This window comes from Thalia democratica, chromosome 4 (genome assembly GCF_965202585.1).
Source record: "Thalia democratica chromosome 4, ktThaDemo2.hap1.1, whole genome shotgun sequence".
Classification (NCBI taxonomy): domain Eukaryota; kingdom Metazoa; phylum Chordata; class Thaliacea; order Salpida; family Salpidae; genus Thalia; species Thalia democratica.
The window spans coordinates 3,102,514-3,119,997 of NC_139168.1; positions in this window are offsets into that span (position 1 = coordinate 3,102,514).

The following is a 17,484-nucleotide window of genomic DNA, read 5'->3' on the forward strand; positions in this document are numbered from 1 at the left end:
AAATTAATAGCAAATGGTCAAAAAAGTTCTGGAAGTTTTTCAGTCAGTTTAAATGTAATAAATGTATCTTATCTTTAAACGCTGAATTAGTTTCAATTACAACTTGATGTTTATATTGTGAAAAAGCATATGTTTCTAATTTAAAAAATAAGTTTTACTCATACATTTTTGACATTGTATAAGCTCACTCCATCTGAAAATTTCTAAAGCATACGTTTAATATTGTATTTTTCACATAATATTTTTTTTAGAATCCAATCCCAACTAAAGTTGTTTCAAGTCAAACAACAAAACATCCAAATGTTTACTGATGCTCACAATGGCGTCGACGAGTAAGTTATTTTTTTTTTTTGTTAATTTGTAAATTAAACTCGTTTTAATCTTTAAATGTTTTAATTTTGTTACAAGTATCGGCAACAAAATGAACACTGTTAAAAAATATTCAGCTATCTGAATATATCGTGTGTTACTTAAAAATTCTACTGAATTTATTTTAATATTTTTTAGTCTTTGTTAAGGTTTATATCAATTTTTTCAAACAATATAAATAAGACACAATTTTTCAGAACAAAATATATTTCATGCTTCTTTCGTCAGTTGTATACTAAACAATAAAAATAAAATTTAAAATCTAGCTAATATAGTGAAAATGCAATCAACGTAATTAATAATAATAAAGCAAAGAGTAATTAACAATACATAAGTACTTATAATTACAATGCAACTAAAAAAATAATAATAAAACAGAGCAACAACTTATAAAACAATTAAAGAAAACAACGAAACAGTATAATCAAAATCTTTATGTTTACACAACTTAGGTTTTCTTAACAAAATACAAATAGATTCAAGTTCAATTAAATTCGAAATATGAAAACAACTTTTAATAATTTTAAATCTTTTAAAATTATAATTACTAGCACATTCAAGGTTATTTACTAAGTGTTCAGCAATAGCAGATCTTTTTGAAGCATTTATTACTCTAAGTCTAATAGATTTAGTAATTAGTAACTTAATCTATTAGAGTAATAAATGCATCAAAAATATCTGCTATTGAATTAATGTTAAGATAAAAATAATAATCAGTATATGAACTTATTTATTTTAGAAATCTTAAGTCACTTTTTGACAAAAGATAAATCTGAACTCTAACATTGTTATAAATTTCAAAAGTTAAATGGACCAATTAGTGTATTTGTTGTGTTACCTGTGAGTACTGTATAACTGCTATGCTATCTTTATAATTTATAAATATTTACAGATTTTTATCTATTTTATTTAATTTACTTCTTTAAAACGTTTTGTTTTTTGCTGAACAAATTAATTTTTATTTTAACTCAAATCGATAGTTTGATAGTTTGATAATTACAGGTAATTGTACTAGCTGGAACTTGAAAAAAAAAACGTTTAACACTTTAAATTTTTACCTTAGTATTTTAAATATGTGTGCGTAAATTAAAACTTTATTTTTAACTTAAACTTTATTAACTTCGTTACAAATATCAGTACTTAGAAGTCCTTACTAATCTTGTGCGGACAAATCGCATTTGTATTAAGATTAAAACAACTTTAAAACTTAGGAAGCACAACAAATAATAGGCTCTAAACTTGTTATTTTAACAAAATATATCGTATTGTTTCTGAAACTTATAAAGTAAACTTTTTACTGTAAAATCTGAAAAACTTATTTTATAGAAAAAACTGTAGCCACTAAAAACCTTTTCAAAAACAAACAACTTTTACGAAAAACAAAGGAACATGTTAAGTCTATACAACTTAGTTTTTTAAAATCAGGTGGTTTGAATAATAAGCTTGTTAGAACGTCTAAGATTAAAATAATTTTCAGCGCAAATCAATTAATTTTCGACTGTAGCAGGCTATTATAAAAGTTGTTTTCTAAAAACTAACGTATTTTTTTCACCTTAAGGAAAATTAATGAAGTTATCTACATAACACCTAATCTGATGCAGTACCAATTAAACGTTAATGATAAATTAAAAAAAAAGTTTCAGTAAAATATTGTTTGCATATTTTATTTAAAAGTAAATGATTTTAAGCACTATAAATGTTGGTAAAAACCAGACAAAAATACTTTAGACTGTTTAATAAAATAAGATGATAAAAACTTTTGTTTAAAGAAGTTTTTTGCTATAAAAATAAATTGCATGAAATAAAAGAAATCTTAATGATTTTAAGGAAACTACAGGGTTTTGTAAAAGAGATGGTAAACTACTAATAATACGGAGTTATAAAATATTATTAATATAATTTTAGTTTTACTTTTTTATCTTCAAAAGTATATTTTTAATGACTACTACCAGAAACGTGTTATTCTAAGTAGATAACCAATTTGAAACATTTAGATGGATGTTACCACAATCTGAATGTGACTGGGGTGTGGTATGAATCTACTTCAGAAAATATTCATTTTGCAATGAACGCTCTGAAACAAAATACACTTATCAGTTAGTTACTTCTCAAAAATTTAGAAGTTATTTTGATAATTATTAACAAGGTCCTTTTTCTTTTATTACAAAATCTTATACATTAAACAAGCATATTGTACAAACTTATTTTACTTTTCAGTCTACTTATTGAACTTCAGTGTTTTAAAATTTGGTACTGGTGTTATTTAGAAGTATTTTAAATTTGTTATTAACAATTACTTCTGAAAAATATAACAGATTTTGATAATTATTAACAAGGTGGTTTTTGCTTGATAACAACATCTAATACATTAAACAAGCATATTTTCAAACTTATTTCCCTTTTCTGTCTACTTATTGAGCTTAAAAGTTTTAGAATTTGGTACTGGTGTTAATTAGCAGTGTTTCAAAGTTATTATCAACAGTTATTTCTTTGGTCTGTACGTTACTAGAAAAAATAATTTTTGACACGATTGATATCTATTTAAGATATTACTAACACTCATCAGTAGTATAATATATCTAGGAACTATGCTTAAATATTTCTTTCTGAATCTACATACAATTTGAAATTACTTGTAACATGGCAGTCATATTTTACTTTACTCACGAGAGCTTACATTGGTATTTTAACTTTATACTCTTTTTAACTTCCCATAATTTGCAAATCACAAAAGCTCTTACTAGTCATAAATTCTTATTCAAACTTATTTACCATGACACCTTAATTTAAAATAATTACATTTAAACGTTCTAATAAACAAATACCCATTTATCAGAATATGCTTTTTCTAGTTATCTTACAAACCAATACGATCTTTTAAAACTAAACAATGAATGTTATTTTTTTAGAAAATATTCTTTAGAATCATTTATATCAAATAAATATAAAATCCTTTATAAAATCCTGGTTTAGGTCTGCCACTATGTAACTTAAAAATGCTTTTATTAATATGTACTGATAATAATGATTAAATACGGTACTGTTTGGTTAGTTATTACATTTGATAAATCTTTTTGGTTTTAATTGGTTTCAATCAAGCAAGTTATTTACAAAACTTTTCTCAGTAGTTATGATTTAAATAAATTTACAGTAGGGTTTCCACAAATCAATTTCACCCCTGATAGTAATTAAACTATTTACTAGATTAGATTCCCCATTTGCTTTTTAATCCTATATTAATTATTGTCTCCAAAATGTTATTAAGGCAGAGTGTTGCCCGTAAGTTAAATACCCTGCTAAAAAGTATGTAGCCATTACAAATTAAATTTTTAATTGTACTATTCCACATTTTTAAACTGCATTGATAAACCCTGTATTTGATTTTCTTATCTAGATACAGCTTAAATAACTAAAAAATACACCAACATATTAAGAAAGAACTCAATCTAATTTTATTCAAGTTATTAATTAAAACTATGTATTTATTTTGTACTAAAAACTTTTAAATGATAGAATACCCTACTAAAATCTTTAAAATATATCAGCTATTTTAATTTAAATACTTATTATCTTAAATATTTCAATTTATATTTACTGAATTTATAACAGCCTAAACTTAATTTTCCTTAGTTTAAACCTAAATGTTAAAATAATTATTATTATAATACGCCAAACATTTAATCAATTAGCTCAATTTTATTCTAAACGACATTAACTAAGGATGCAAACTAAATATGAATGCAAAATTATTAAGACACACTAGCTTTTATGATGTTCCAAGAAAAAGAATATGAAAACAACTCTGAAAAAGAGCTTGTGCAAAGTGAAGAATTTGAATATGAATTGCAAGATTTTACCAAACAACTCTATAAAACAACACTCTTTCAAACAGCATTTTAACACTAGTATGTAATATAAATTGGAACTATTACATATAAAATTAACACAAATTTGGCACTGTGTACAATATATTTTAAGCATATATGTAAAACACATTAGTCAAGGTGGAAATAATTTGAACTTCAAAAAGAATTAAACAATCATTTTAAATAACATGCATTTTATTTATTTAATTTTATTCAGATAATAAAAATTATTATAATTTTATGGTTTGTTTTCTTAAATGTTTATATTATTTTGAATTTAATAAATTTTCTTTCAAGAAAACTTTTTATAATGGTTTCTTAAATGAGACTCGTTATTTTTGTTTGATAAATTCTAAACTTTATATAAATTATTTGCATTTCCGTGTGCATTTTATGTTGATAATATGAATAAAAATTATAGTCATCTGAAAACATTAACTATGTTAATTTACATGTTTAAAACTCAAATACTACCCAAAATATTTTTTTACTTCAGACTTGCTTGTTATTTTTCATTTAAAAATCAAAAATTCCACCTTACTAAGCACATATTGTAACACTATAAAAAAGCACAAAAATGTAGTGACACGCAAAAATCGAAACTTAAAATTCTTCCCCATTCTGTGCAAATTTCGAACAGCTTCGTAAAAGGAACATCCCAGAGAAGAGAACAGAACAGTTATGCATCAAAATCTATAACTCAACTTTGTGCAAAGGAGCCTGTAATAGATTGTAGTAGATTGAGCAGCTTTTTGGAAGAACTATGCACATCAGGAATGTCTATAAAGATCAATTTGTGCTGTTTGTGGGGAGACAAATAGACTACAAAGCAATACAAGATATAGCAAGATTTTGTTGAAAATGCGCAGAAAAGGCGTGTGATAACTGAAGAGAAGAATTTTGGAACAATTGAGAATGAGTATGTAGCAAGGAACATCACAAATGAAAAAATAAAAAGTGCAGAGTAGGGTACGAATATGCACAAAAGCACTTAAGGGAACAAATCTGTTTAGTTTAGAGGGAAGGATGACGCTCGTCAGAGTTGTTAAAATTTTCCCTTCAACCCTGGTCCTGCGCGAAACGGCTAATGATCTTGTTCGTCGTCTTCGGAACTCTTGATTGGAGTACCTTCATTGGGTTTGGAGTCTGAATTCTGAGTACTGTAGTTCAACCCGTCTCTGATATGGACGGAGGGATCCAAACGTTTCTGGCCCTGGTGATCTTCAGGTGCGACAGTGATGTCTGAAGTTGAAGGCGTTGTGACGTCACCAAGCTCGATGACGTCATCGGAAACCGGAAGTGTCTCCCCTACCTTCTTTGTGACGTTATTTTTGACGACTACTGAGGAGCTGCTTGCCACCTGTTGAGTAAAAAAACAAATTGTTCTTATTTTTTAATTAGTTTGTAAAATAAATTAATACATTGCAATGCAAAACATGTTTATATAAAAACTTACAATAAAATAAGTATTAAAATAATTTCGCACCACATGCAGTTTATCTTGAGCTGTTGTGACGTCATAAATAAAATTAATTTATCATTTTCAACTTTAATATATAAATTAAAAACAACAGAAATAATTATTGAAATCGCAATGCAGTACCTGTGATTCATCTGGATTCTTCTTCGATTTTGCGGCGGGCTTGGTTTTTAGTGTTTCATTAGTAACAGAATTAGGGTTCTTGATGAACCTATTAGTTTTTGGATCCCTGTACCTGTACCCCGCATCCCCTGGTTTGAACTTGGGTTTTTTGACTACCTCTGAGTTGCTGGCAGCCTGTTGGTTTAATATAATTGGTCACATGCTTAAATGGTTTGTGATTCTTAACTTAGTTAAGAAATACATTGAAAAAATAAATGTATAATTACACCACAAGCTTCAAGAAACTTTGTATTTCTTTGGTTAAGTTGATACTCGGTAATGTCTTGGGCAACTTGGACATATTTTAAATTAAATAGCACTTTTTTGCAATTTTTAAAAATGTCTAAACTTTAGATCCAATTATTTTCCTTATCTTTAGCCTAACGAAGATTTTATTTTTATGCTCAAGATAAGGCTCTTTGCCTTTTTTCAAATCTGTTGGATTGGGCTTAGAATTTTCGAGTAGGCCCCTTAAAAAAATTTTTTTTTTGGATATTTTTCTCCAACCGATGTTTTAGCAAGAAAATTTTGTTATTTTTTAAATTTAATACTATATTCTTACTTTGCATATTCATGAAGGAAAAAGGAGATTATTCATTTTCAAATATTGATAATTTTAGTAAATATGCATAGTTCATGTTTCACATTAAAACAGTTTAGATAAAAAAAGCGTTCACCCTTTAAAATAGTCATAATCAAGTGTATTAAAAACATATTTTTTTATGCAACAGTGAGGCTTGAAAAATTGAGGGTCTTTAAAATTAACAATCGGGCATACTTGTATATATCATTAAGAAACTAGAAATTTGGAAAGAAAAAACACCCACCCTTAAAAACGCAGCAAAGTAAAAATGTTTAAAACAAAAATTCTGGCTAAAAAATTGGTTGCATTAAAAAATCCAAATAAAAAAATTTTTAAGGGGCCCCACTTAAAAAGTTAAGCCCCAATTCAATTGATTTTTTAATAATCAAAGGCAATGGAGCTCTAGAATAAAAAAAATCTGTTTTTTTCGAAGGTAGTAAAATTATTTTATCTTAAGTTTGGACCTTTTTAAAAATTGCAAAAAATGCTAATTGAGCTTATTTAACGCTCGTTTAACACATTGTAACGCAAAGTTTAGAGAATTAAATAAAAACTCATAATTTATTAACTTTTAAAACATGCAATTTATCTTGAGCTGTTGTGACGTCATGATTTAAAAGAGTTTCTAATTATCAACTACAATAAATAGAATGACAAACAACATAAATAATTATTGAAATCGCAATGCAACACCTGGGGTTCATCTGGGTTCTTTTTCGATTTTGCGACGGGCTTGGTTTTTCGTGTTACATTAGTAACAGAATTAGGGTTCTTAATGAACTTATTAGTTTTTGGATCCCTGTACCTAAATCGCGGATCTCCCGGTTCGAGCTTGGGTTTTTTGTCTTCCTCTGAGTTGCTGGCAGCCTGTTGTTTTAGTACAATTGGTCACATGTTTAAATGGTTTTTCATGCTTAATTTAATGAAAAAATACATTGAAACAATAAATGTATAATTAAACTACAAGCTACAATAAACTTTGTTTTTTTTTAAATTTGTGGTTATTTTCTTTTATCATTTTCGGATTTGTGGTCTTTAAAAATATTTTTATTAAAGTTATTTTTATATCAACATTAGAATGCATTTCATAGGTTTATTGCAATTTTATTACTGGCCCTAAATTTAAATTTAGTAAATACTTGACTAGTTTTTTTCTAACATCAGCATGAACAAAGAGCTTTCATTCTACTAAACATACTTTTTTAGTTTTCTTTTGACCATTGTTAGGCTCTTTCTTGTTGCCGGTTTTCTGTAAAATTTTATGATTACTTCAATGTTGTAAAAACTTGAATATTAAGTGGGAATACTTATAAGTTTATAAATTTTAGATTTGAGTTAGCACATACTAGACGCAACTTGAGTTTTAATAAAGTTGTAAAGTTTGTATATATTTCTTAGCGGAAAAATCAAACCTATATTTAATAAAAAGTACCTTTGCTTTTTTCTTTTCACTTTCATCCTTTTTCGTTTTCACCGTTTGTTAAAACAAAATATACAATAACTTATTACTTTTATCAATAAAAACAATCTTCACATTAGAGTTCGTTTATAAAAAGTTTCACTAAGTTCATAGTACATAACTATTTTTTGATGATGAAAATTTATTATATTATATTTTATTGTAGATATAGATTTCAGGTGTTAATTACAATATTTATAAACAATTGCTACATACCATTGTGAAGGTAATTAAAGTATTTTGTTATTTTTTATTTCCAGTTTGTAGAAAAAAGCCAGCCAAAGCTCAAAAATATATAATGTAGAAAACTTAAGTTGTTAAGAAATACAATATAATTGTAGCATAGATATGAGTAAGCTACTTTTTATGTAGTTTTTAAACAATTTATACATTAATAAATTCCTGTTGCTATCATATAATTAAAACTTTATCAACAAAAAGTAGACATAATACCAACTTAAACACTACTCTTTGAAAAAATTTCAACCAAAATCATAAAAATTTTGTCATAATGAAACTAAGTACAACACATATACCTTAGATTTGTTCTTGATTTCTTCATCTAAAGACTTCATATCATCTGATGACTCATCACTGGAAGGAGAATAATCGGAATCACTATCATTTGCCTGTTAATAATAAATATGTATAAAAAAAAGGACTAAAATAATTGAAATAAAAAAGACAAATATTAATCTGTCATTTGCCTTGCGCTTTGGGGTCTGCTGATTTTTTTTTATTAACAAAATATATTTATTTATTAGTTCTTGAACAATAATTGAAAGATATATTAATATCTTGGTTTACAATTAGTATCCAGTCGGATCCGGATAAAATTTTCAAAATAGTATCCGGCTAGATCCGAGTTTAAAAAATCATTAACAAGCTGGATCTGGATACTGGATCCAACATGTCAGATATTCGAAATGCTTCGGACCACCAAAGACTAAAATTTTTCGGATCCGGCCCGTTGATTGAAAAACGTTGCCCATTCATATACTACCCACAACTTGAGTTTTTGTATACTTCTTAGCCGATATATTCAAATATATATTTATAAAAAAGTACCTTGCTTTTTTCTTTTCAAAGTTAAAACTGTTAAAATAAAATATAAAATAACTTATTACTTTTATCAATAAAAACAATCTTCACATTAGAGTTCCCTTATAAAAAGTTTCACAAAGTTCAAAATATTTTTTTTTTCGAGTGCCTATTACACCATTGTGTAGCTAATTAAAGTTTTTTGTGGTAATTTATTTCCAGTTTGTGGGAAAAAAGCTATCCAAAGTTCATAAACACATAATGAAGAAAAACTTAAATTCTTAACAAAATACATTATAATTGTAGCAATTATTACGTTTTTTAAACAATCTATATTTTAGTGAATACCTGTTGCTCTCATGTAATTGTAACTTGACACAATTAAGAACAAAAATTTACATAATACCAACTTAAACTCTACTTTTTGAAAAAAGTTCAACCGAAATTATAAAAATTTTATCATATTGAAATCAAATACAAAACACATACCTTAGATTTGTTCTTGATTTCTTCATCTAAAGACTTCATATCATCTGATGACTTATCACTTGGAGAATAATCGGAATCACTATCATTTGCTTTCCGCTTTACAGCCTGTTAAAATTAAATATATAAAAAAAAGAAAAAAAGTATTAAATAAATTGAAATAAGACAATTATTTATCTGTCATTTTCCTTGCATTTTAAAGCCTGTTAAAATTAAATATGTTAAAATTGTTTAAGTTATCAACTAATTTTACTACAAAAATGAATATAAATCTGTCTTTTGCCTTACGGTTTGTGGTCTGTTAAAAATAAATACGTAATAAAAAACAAAAAATATTTATTTATTTGTTCTTGAACAATAGTTGAAAAACTAATCTGCTGAATTATTTATTTGTAGTGTAACTTATTACTTTAATTAATAAAAACAATCTTCACAATATAGTTTCCCTTATAAAAAGTTTTACAATGTTCAAATTTTTTTTTTAGTGCCTATCACACCATTGTGAAGCTAATTAAAGTTTTTTGTGGTAATATATTTTCAGTTAGTGGGAAAAAAGCTATCCCAAGTTCATAAACACACAATGAATAAAAACTTAAGTTCTTAAGAAAATACAATATAATTGTAGCATGGATATGAGTAAGGAATTTATTACGTTTTTTAAACAATCTATACTTTAGTGAATGCCTGTTGCTCTCATGTAATTGAAACTTAATACAAAAATAGACATAAAACCAACATAAACATTATTCCCTGAAAAAATTCAACCATAATACTTAATTAGTGTCATAATAAAAACAAATACAAAACATATACCTTAGATTTGTTCTTGATTTCTTCACCTAAAGACTTCATATCATCTGATAATTCATCACTTGAAGGAGAATAATCGAAATCACTATCATTTACTTTCCGCTTTACAGCCTGATAAAATTAAATATATAGAAAAAATATTTCAAATTAATAGAAATAAAAAAGACAATTATTAATATGTCATTTGCCTTGCGCTTTGGGGTCTGCTGAATATTAAATCTTTAAAAATAACAAAATATATTCAATTATTAGTTCTTGAACAATAATTGAACGATATAATTGTATCTTGATTTAAAATTAGTATCCAGTCGGATCCGGATAAAATTTTTAAAATAGCATCCGGCTCGATCCGAATTCAAAAATCATTAACAAGCTGGAACTGGATACTGGATTTAATATATCAGTGTTTCGGGAATGTTCCAGACCACCAAAGACTAAAATTTTTCGGATCCGGCCCGTTGATTGAAAAACGTTGCCCATATACTACAGTAACTTGAGTTTTTAGAATACATTTTTGTATACTTCTTAGCCGAACGATCAAATATATATTTATAAAAAAGTACCTTGCTTTTTTCTTTTCAAAGTTAAAACTGTTAAAATAAAATATAAAATAACTTATTACTTTTATCAATAAAAACAATCTTCACATTAGAGTTCCCTTAAAAAAAGTTTTACAATGTTCAATTTTTTTTTAGTGCCTATTACACCATTGTGAAGCTAATTAAAGTTTTTTGTGGTAATTTATTTCCAGTTTGTGGGAAAAAAGCTATCCAAAGTTCATAAATACACAATGAATAAAAACTTAAGTTCTTAAGAAAATACAATATAATTGTAGCATGGATATGAGTAAGGTATTTATTACGTTTTTTAAACAATCTATACTTTAGTGAATATCTGTTGCTCTCATGTAATTGAAACTTAATACAATTAAGAACAAAAATAGACATAAAACCAACTTACACATTACTCTCTGAAAAAATTCAACCATAATACTTAATTATTATCATAATGAAACCAAATACAAAACATATACCTTAGATTTGTTCTTGATTTCTTCATCTAAAGACTTCATTTCATCTGATAATTCATCACTTGGAGAATAATCGGAGTCACTATCATTTGCTTTGTTCTTTACAGCCTGTTAAAATTAAATATATAAAAAAAAAAGAAACAAAGAATTAAATTAATTGAAAAAAAAAAGACAATTATTAATCTGTCATTTGCCTTGCATTTTAAAGCCTGTTAAAATTAAAAATATTAAAATTGTTTAAGTATTAAACTAATTTTACTAGAAAAATGAACATTAATCTGTTTTTTGCCTTACGTTTTATGGTCTATTTGAGAAAGATTACTCAAAAAATGAAGGAGGAGATAGATTTTTAGTGAAATAGTCTTTTTTAGCTTTTTTAGTTTTCGCCTTCCATAAGGAACGTATTGAACGCCCTTTCTTTGATCGCTTATATCCCAAAAGTTACTTTGAGTTTTTTTAAGCGGTTAAAAGTGTCTGATAGCTCAAATTAAATTCTACAAAATAAGATCAAGTTGTAAAAAACAAAGTGAACCCCCCCCTATGGCCTTAAAATAAATACGTAATAAAAAACAAAAAATATTTGTTTACTAGTTCTTGAACAATAATTGAAAAGTTAATCTGTTGAACTATTTATTTGTAGTGTTTTAACTTATGTGGGCTAAAATAAATAATTTTATATATTTGTGTTGCGTTTGTGACCTGTTAAAAATAACAATATGAAATAAAAACAGTTGTGAAAAATACAAACTAAAATTTTTTCAAGTATTTCAACTAAACTGTTAAATTGTAATGTGACAAAAAATAATCAAAAACATTTAATTTGTTGTGGAAAATTATACATAAACTAAAGAATTTCTAAAATCAAACTTAACTGAATGTAAAATGAAAAAAAAAACAATGTAAAAAAAACAGTTGTGAAAAATATAAACTAAATTAATTTCGAGTATTTCAACTAAACTGTTAATTTGACATGTGACAAATAACAATGAAAAATATTTAATTTTTTGTGAAAATTTTGAAAATTTATAAACTAAATAATTTTCAAGTGTTTCAGCTAAAGTGTTTAAACAAAATCTGTGAAAAAAAACAATCAATTTTTTTTTTATTTTTTGGTGGAAAATTATACATAAACCAAAAATTTCAATAACTATATTTTCACCCTCACTACAGCAAAATAACTTCCGTCATTTGCGTTGCTTTTTACGGCCTGTATAAAAGTCTGTTAGATAGAAAATAATGTTGAGTAAAATTAAAGTATTTAGTTGAATGATATCTATTGAGTAAATTAATTAAATTGGTTTAATATTTTTTTTTTCTAATTATAAAAAAAAAACAAGTAAAGCAATATTACTTAGTTTTTGAATGTATTTTGAAGCATTTAACTTTATAAAAACGGAATGACTGCAACAAGATGTTATTAATTTTAGTTTAGTGAACTAAATAGATTGTATTTTTTAAGTATGCATCATGTTATTTTAATTTAAGTTATTGTTCTTTTATTGTGAACAAATCTCACATCTAGTAAAGTAAAAATTGTACAGATTATTTTAGAATTTAGTAGTAAGCTGATAATTATCAACACTTGATTAAGTAGCTTTTTATAAACTTTTAATAGAAGGAAGTATCTAATAAAGTTTTATAAGAACTTAATAATAACTTCAAATATCCATAGATAAACAAACAACACAATAATAAACTAAAATAAGTGGTAAATTTATATTGTATCATTTAACTAATGAAATAAAAAAAACTTTCTTCAATCATTTGCAGAATTTTATTTTGTTATTTTTTTAGCAGTGGTTTTAAATAAGTAGTTTATCAAAATTGTTTTTTGAAATTTAAAAGTACTGGAAAACTTCAACATTTGTTTTTGGTAACTAATTCAGTATAAATAAAACTTACTTTTTTAATGAATTTATTGTTTAACGTAATGCAAAGTAATAAGTAACAATGGATATTTACTGTTGTTACTCGAATTTATTTTAATTAGTAGGAATTATTTACAGATACCACAAATAAGGTGGTTAAGCTTAAACAGATGATAAATAATTAAAGTATTTAAATAAATTTCTTATTTTTTAACAAGTTCAAAGTTAAAAATCTTTCAGATTAACTACACAATTTCATATGTAAATAAAGTTTCATCGTAACTTTATTTGAACAAATAAGATACTTCCTTATATTTAATTAAAAATAAATAAATACTGATTACTACAGAGTTATAAGCTATTCTGTGTGACTACAGCTTTACTACAGTTGAGAATATTTTGTATAAAAACAACAACTTAAGATAAATTAAGATGAAACGTACTTGAAAAGTAAACTTGATAAATTATATTTTTCCAACTCCCCTAATTAAAGTATCAGTCTTGCCTAGGATTAAACTTTTCTGAATCAAATATAAAACTAAAACTTTTTAAAATTTTTTGGAGAGATTTCTACAAAACTCCAGATTGTTTTCAATAAATCTAAAATTTCAGGTTTTCTCCGGCTATTTTGCCTGGATTGTCACATTACAGATTTCTAGCAACCCTGTTTTATGACTTTACAACCTTACCAACCTTTTTTTCCTTGATATCGGACGATTTCTGGTCATTCTTCTTCCTACCTGCATCTACCCCCTTCTTGACAGCTGCATGTTGGGTCAGACCTTTAAACAACTCCTGTTTCTCGATTTTCCCGCCTTTTTTACTTAGCGACGATTGCCTAGATGAATACTGAGCGTACAAAGCAGAGTTTTCAAGATTTTTTACTGTAACCTTACTGGCTACTATTACATAATTTAGTATTATTGTAATATACATTAACATTTTAAAAACAGGTTATTAAAAACTTTTATTAGAAGACAAACCCAACCCAATTTCCTAATTTATACAATTTAACTTTAATTTATAATTGCCGTTTATATTATCATAAAAAATTTAATCTTAGTGTATAACTACCACTCTTTTTTCATCTGAAACCGATGGAGCCATTTTTCTTTTCCCAGTACTCTGAGTCTGTCTGCTTGGAATACTGTTAGCTGATTGGCTCTTAATGCTGGGCGTTGATAGGCTCTTAATACTTGATGTCGATTGGTTGGATTCCTGGCTGGAGTTCTTGGATAATTGCTGTTTCTGGTTGTGCTGAATTTTAGAAAAAAAGAGTTGACAGTTGGGTTGAGGCTAGAATTGACATTAACATTAAAACCTAATTACTGACATAAAATTGTTGTGAAAATTAAATTTTAACTGCATTCAAGGTCAGTCCAAAAGTAATACAAAAAATATTTCAAACAATTTACTAATAGATACTTTTAAACCTAATTTTTGTTATATATCAAAAAAGTTAATTAATTACAGAAAGTGTGTTGGATATTAAAATGAAAAGAAATCTTACCCCGTTTACGTCGTTAGGAGCATCATTTGGAACTAGGGAAGTTGTTGATGCATCTGCAGTTGGGGTGAGATTCTACAATAACGTGTGTTTAAACTAATTTCTTAATATGTATAAAAGAAGATAAAAGCTACATAATATGAAATATTTAGCCAATAATTGAACAATACACTTATTGCAGTTTTATGGATTTACAGTTATTTTTAAAAGTTTCCTGGTTTTTTGAACCATTACTATCAATAATATTAATGTGCAAAAGTTCAAATATATTCCTGAATGTCTTACCTGCACGTCATGTATGACTTTCTTTGGGGCATCTTCGAGCTTCTTGAAATCCTCGATGTCTAACTTCTCTATGGAGATCCACCTCTTAGCCTCAAACTTTGGTCTCAATTCTTCAACGATACTTGTCATTTTTTCCTCACTGACCGGCTTACCCTTCCTCTTCCTAGTGATTTTTAACAACCTGAAGGTAGGTATGATGTCTTTTACAAGCATGCCCGTGTTTCTGGCAACGTCAGCATAATTGACCTCCGTCGTTGGCATGTTCTCGCTCAGGTACTTGGCTATCGCCGCTTTCCTGTAGCTGTAAAAAATATAAAAATAAGATAACATTTATTTTTGGGTAATCAATATTTAAGCACCCAGTTAATTATTCCTCTCAATAAATATAAAGAAGTAAAATTCTGTACATCACTAAATCTATAAAAATCGCTTTTATAAAAATTTTTTAGGCATTGACACCTAGTAAAATAAATATTTAAAATCCTAACCTCTGATAAAGGTACCATCCGCTCTCACTAAAGGGAGTTTCAGGAGTTCCGCATTTCCCTTGTTTTATTCCAATCTTGTTGCTGAGATCAATCAACCAGAACGCAAAACCCTTTCTCACAAATGGCGGGAAGACCAGAATGACTGAAAGGTTCTCTTTCACATCAGGGTTGATGGCAAATTTGCGGTTCTTTGAAAAGTAGCCTACAGCCTGCTCCTTGTCATCTTCTGTTTTTGTTAAAATATAAAACATGAAATCCCTGACAGTGTAACAAAGAGTCTTGCTGTCAATGAAGAACTTTGCAAAGAGGCAGAGCTGCTGGCAGTACATTTCATGTTTTAGTCCGTCCACTTCGTAGAAACGGTAAAGAACGTCTCCTTCGGCTTCTTGGTAGATGATTCTGCCGGGTTGCTTGAAATTGTTGCATTTATTCTCCATGTGATCATATAAAAGGCCTTCTTCCGTATGAGGGTAGAAACATTTGTTGCACAGATACAGTGTGGGTGCCACGCCATGGTGTCTCATGTAATCACTTGGGTAACAGGGTGTCAAGCGTATGTTGAGACCTAAGTAGACTTCTTGCTGCATCTTGATTCTTTGAGGCTTCTTCAATTCTTTGTTTTCATCATTTTCTTCTGCAAAGTTGTATTCGCCCACCAGATTCCATTCTAAAGCAGCTTTTTTAACAACCTTAATTTTCTTCTCAATGAAAACTTCTTCAGCAGTTTCTACAGGATTCCTATCCAAATCAGCTTCTGTGCACTCACCCTGTATGTGACTTCTGGGTATCCAATGAGCAAAGTTTGACTTGTAGTATTCCACATAATACTCGTACGAGTTGTCTTTTGTCATCTGACGAATTCTGGTGACCTTGGCTGGAACGTGGTTCTCATTCTGAAACCTGCGTTTATCAAAATAATTTAGTTGTGAGGGACATTAGATAGAGATCTTTAGACTAAAATGTATATAAATAATGCATCATTAAGAACAAACTGAAATAATATATTAAACACAAAAAATGTAAATACCTGTAAAAATTTAAAAAAACATTTCAGTAAGAACAAAAGTATTCAAGTTATACGAAAACCACAAACAAGCATAAACCTTATGATAAATAGTCTAGTGTACAAATATTTCAACTAAGACTTATCAAAAATGTTAATACCTGCAGTTGTACAGTCTGTTTAGATAGACTCCTTCTTTTCTTATGCTTTCATTGTCATTGACCATCCTGAATATGTTACTTGTGCAGTTTTTGTTGTTTCCTTGAGTGTCCATCTTTCTTTTCTTTTGACCAGCATCTTTCTTTTCTTTTTGTCCTTGCAGGTCTTTCTTTCTCTTTCTATAATTTGCCATTTTTTACTTTAATTAACAATAAACCTTGATAAACAAAATAAAAAATAAAAACTAGTTATGAGCTTCTTCGAGATGGTAAATTAATTTTTAGCTACTGATAAATTATGGTAAATATAATGGCTAGTATTTTGCTATGAGATATATTTGCCTATAATTTTCAATATTTATAACTATAAACAAAACATGAGCAATCAACCTTTTTTTTTTTATTAATGACAAACTTAAAAATTTTTTTTCCAAATCCATGCTTAATTTTTGAGTTTTTAATTATGTCTTATGTCCACTAGTGGTTTTTTATGATATATAAAGTAAAAAACTTTAATTTATATAATCTAGCTTCACATGTATATATCAATATTTAATTCATTAATGTTTATTTTTGTGTAATAATCTTGTTTTGTCAGAAAACTGATATGCTAAGCAAACACAATTAAGTGGGTAACCACATTTATTTAGCAAAATTTCTTCAGGCTTACTAATTTTTTTCTAGTTTTTAAAAGTACACATTTTTGATTCTATCATTAATTTATAAGTATTATTTTTAGGTAAAAAAACTGTGTTAAATTGTATAAAAAATTGAAAAGATACTTTGAATAACTTTTTTATTTAAAAAAATGTTGATGATTTCAATTTTTATTATCTATATGATAGATTTTTTGTGTCAAGTCAAAATTTTAATACTTAAATGTAAAAAT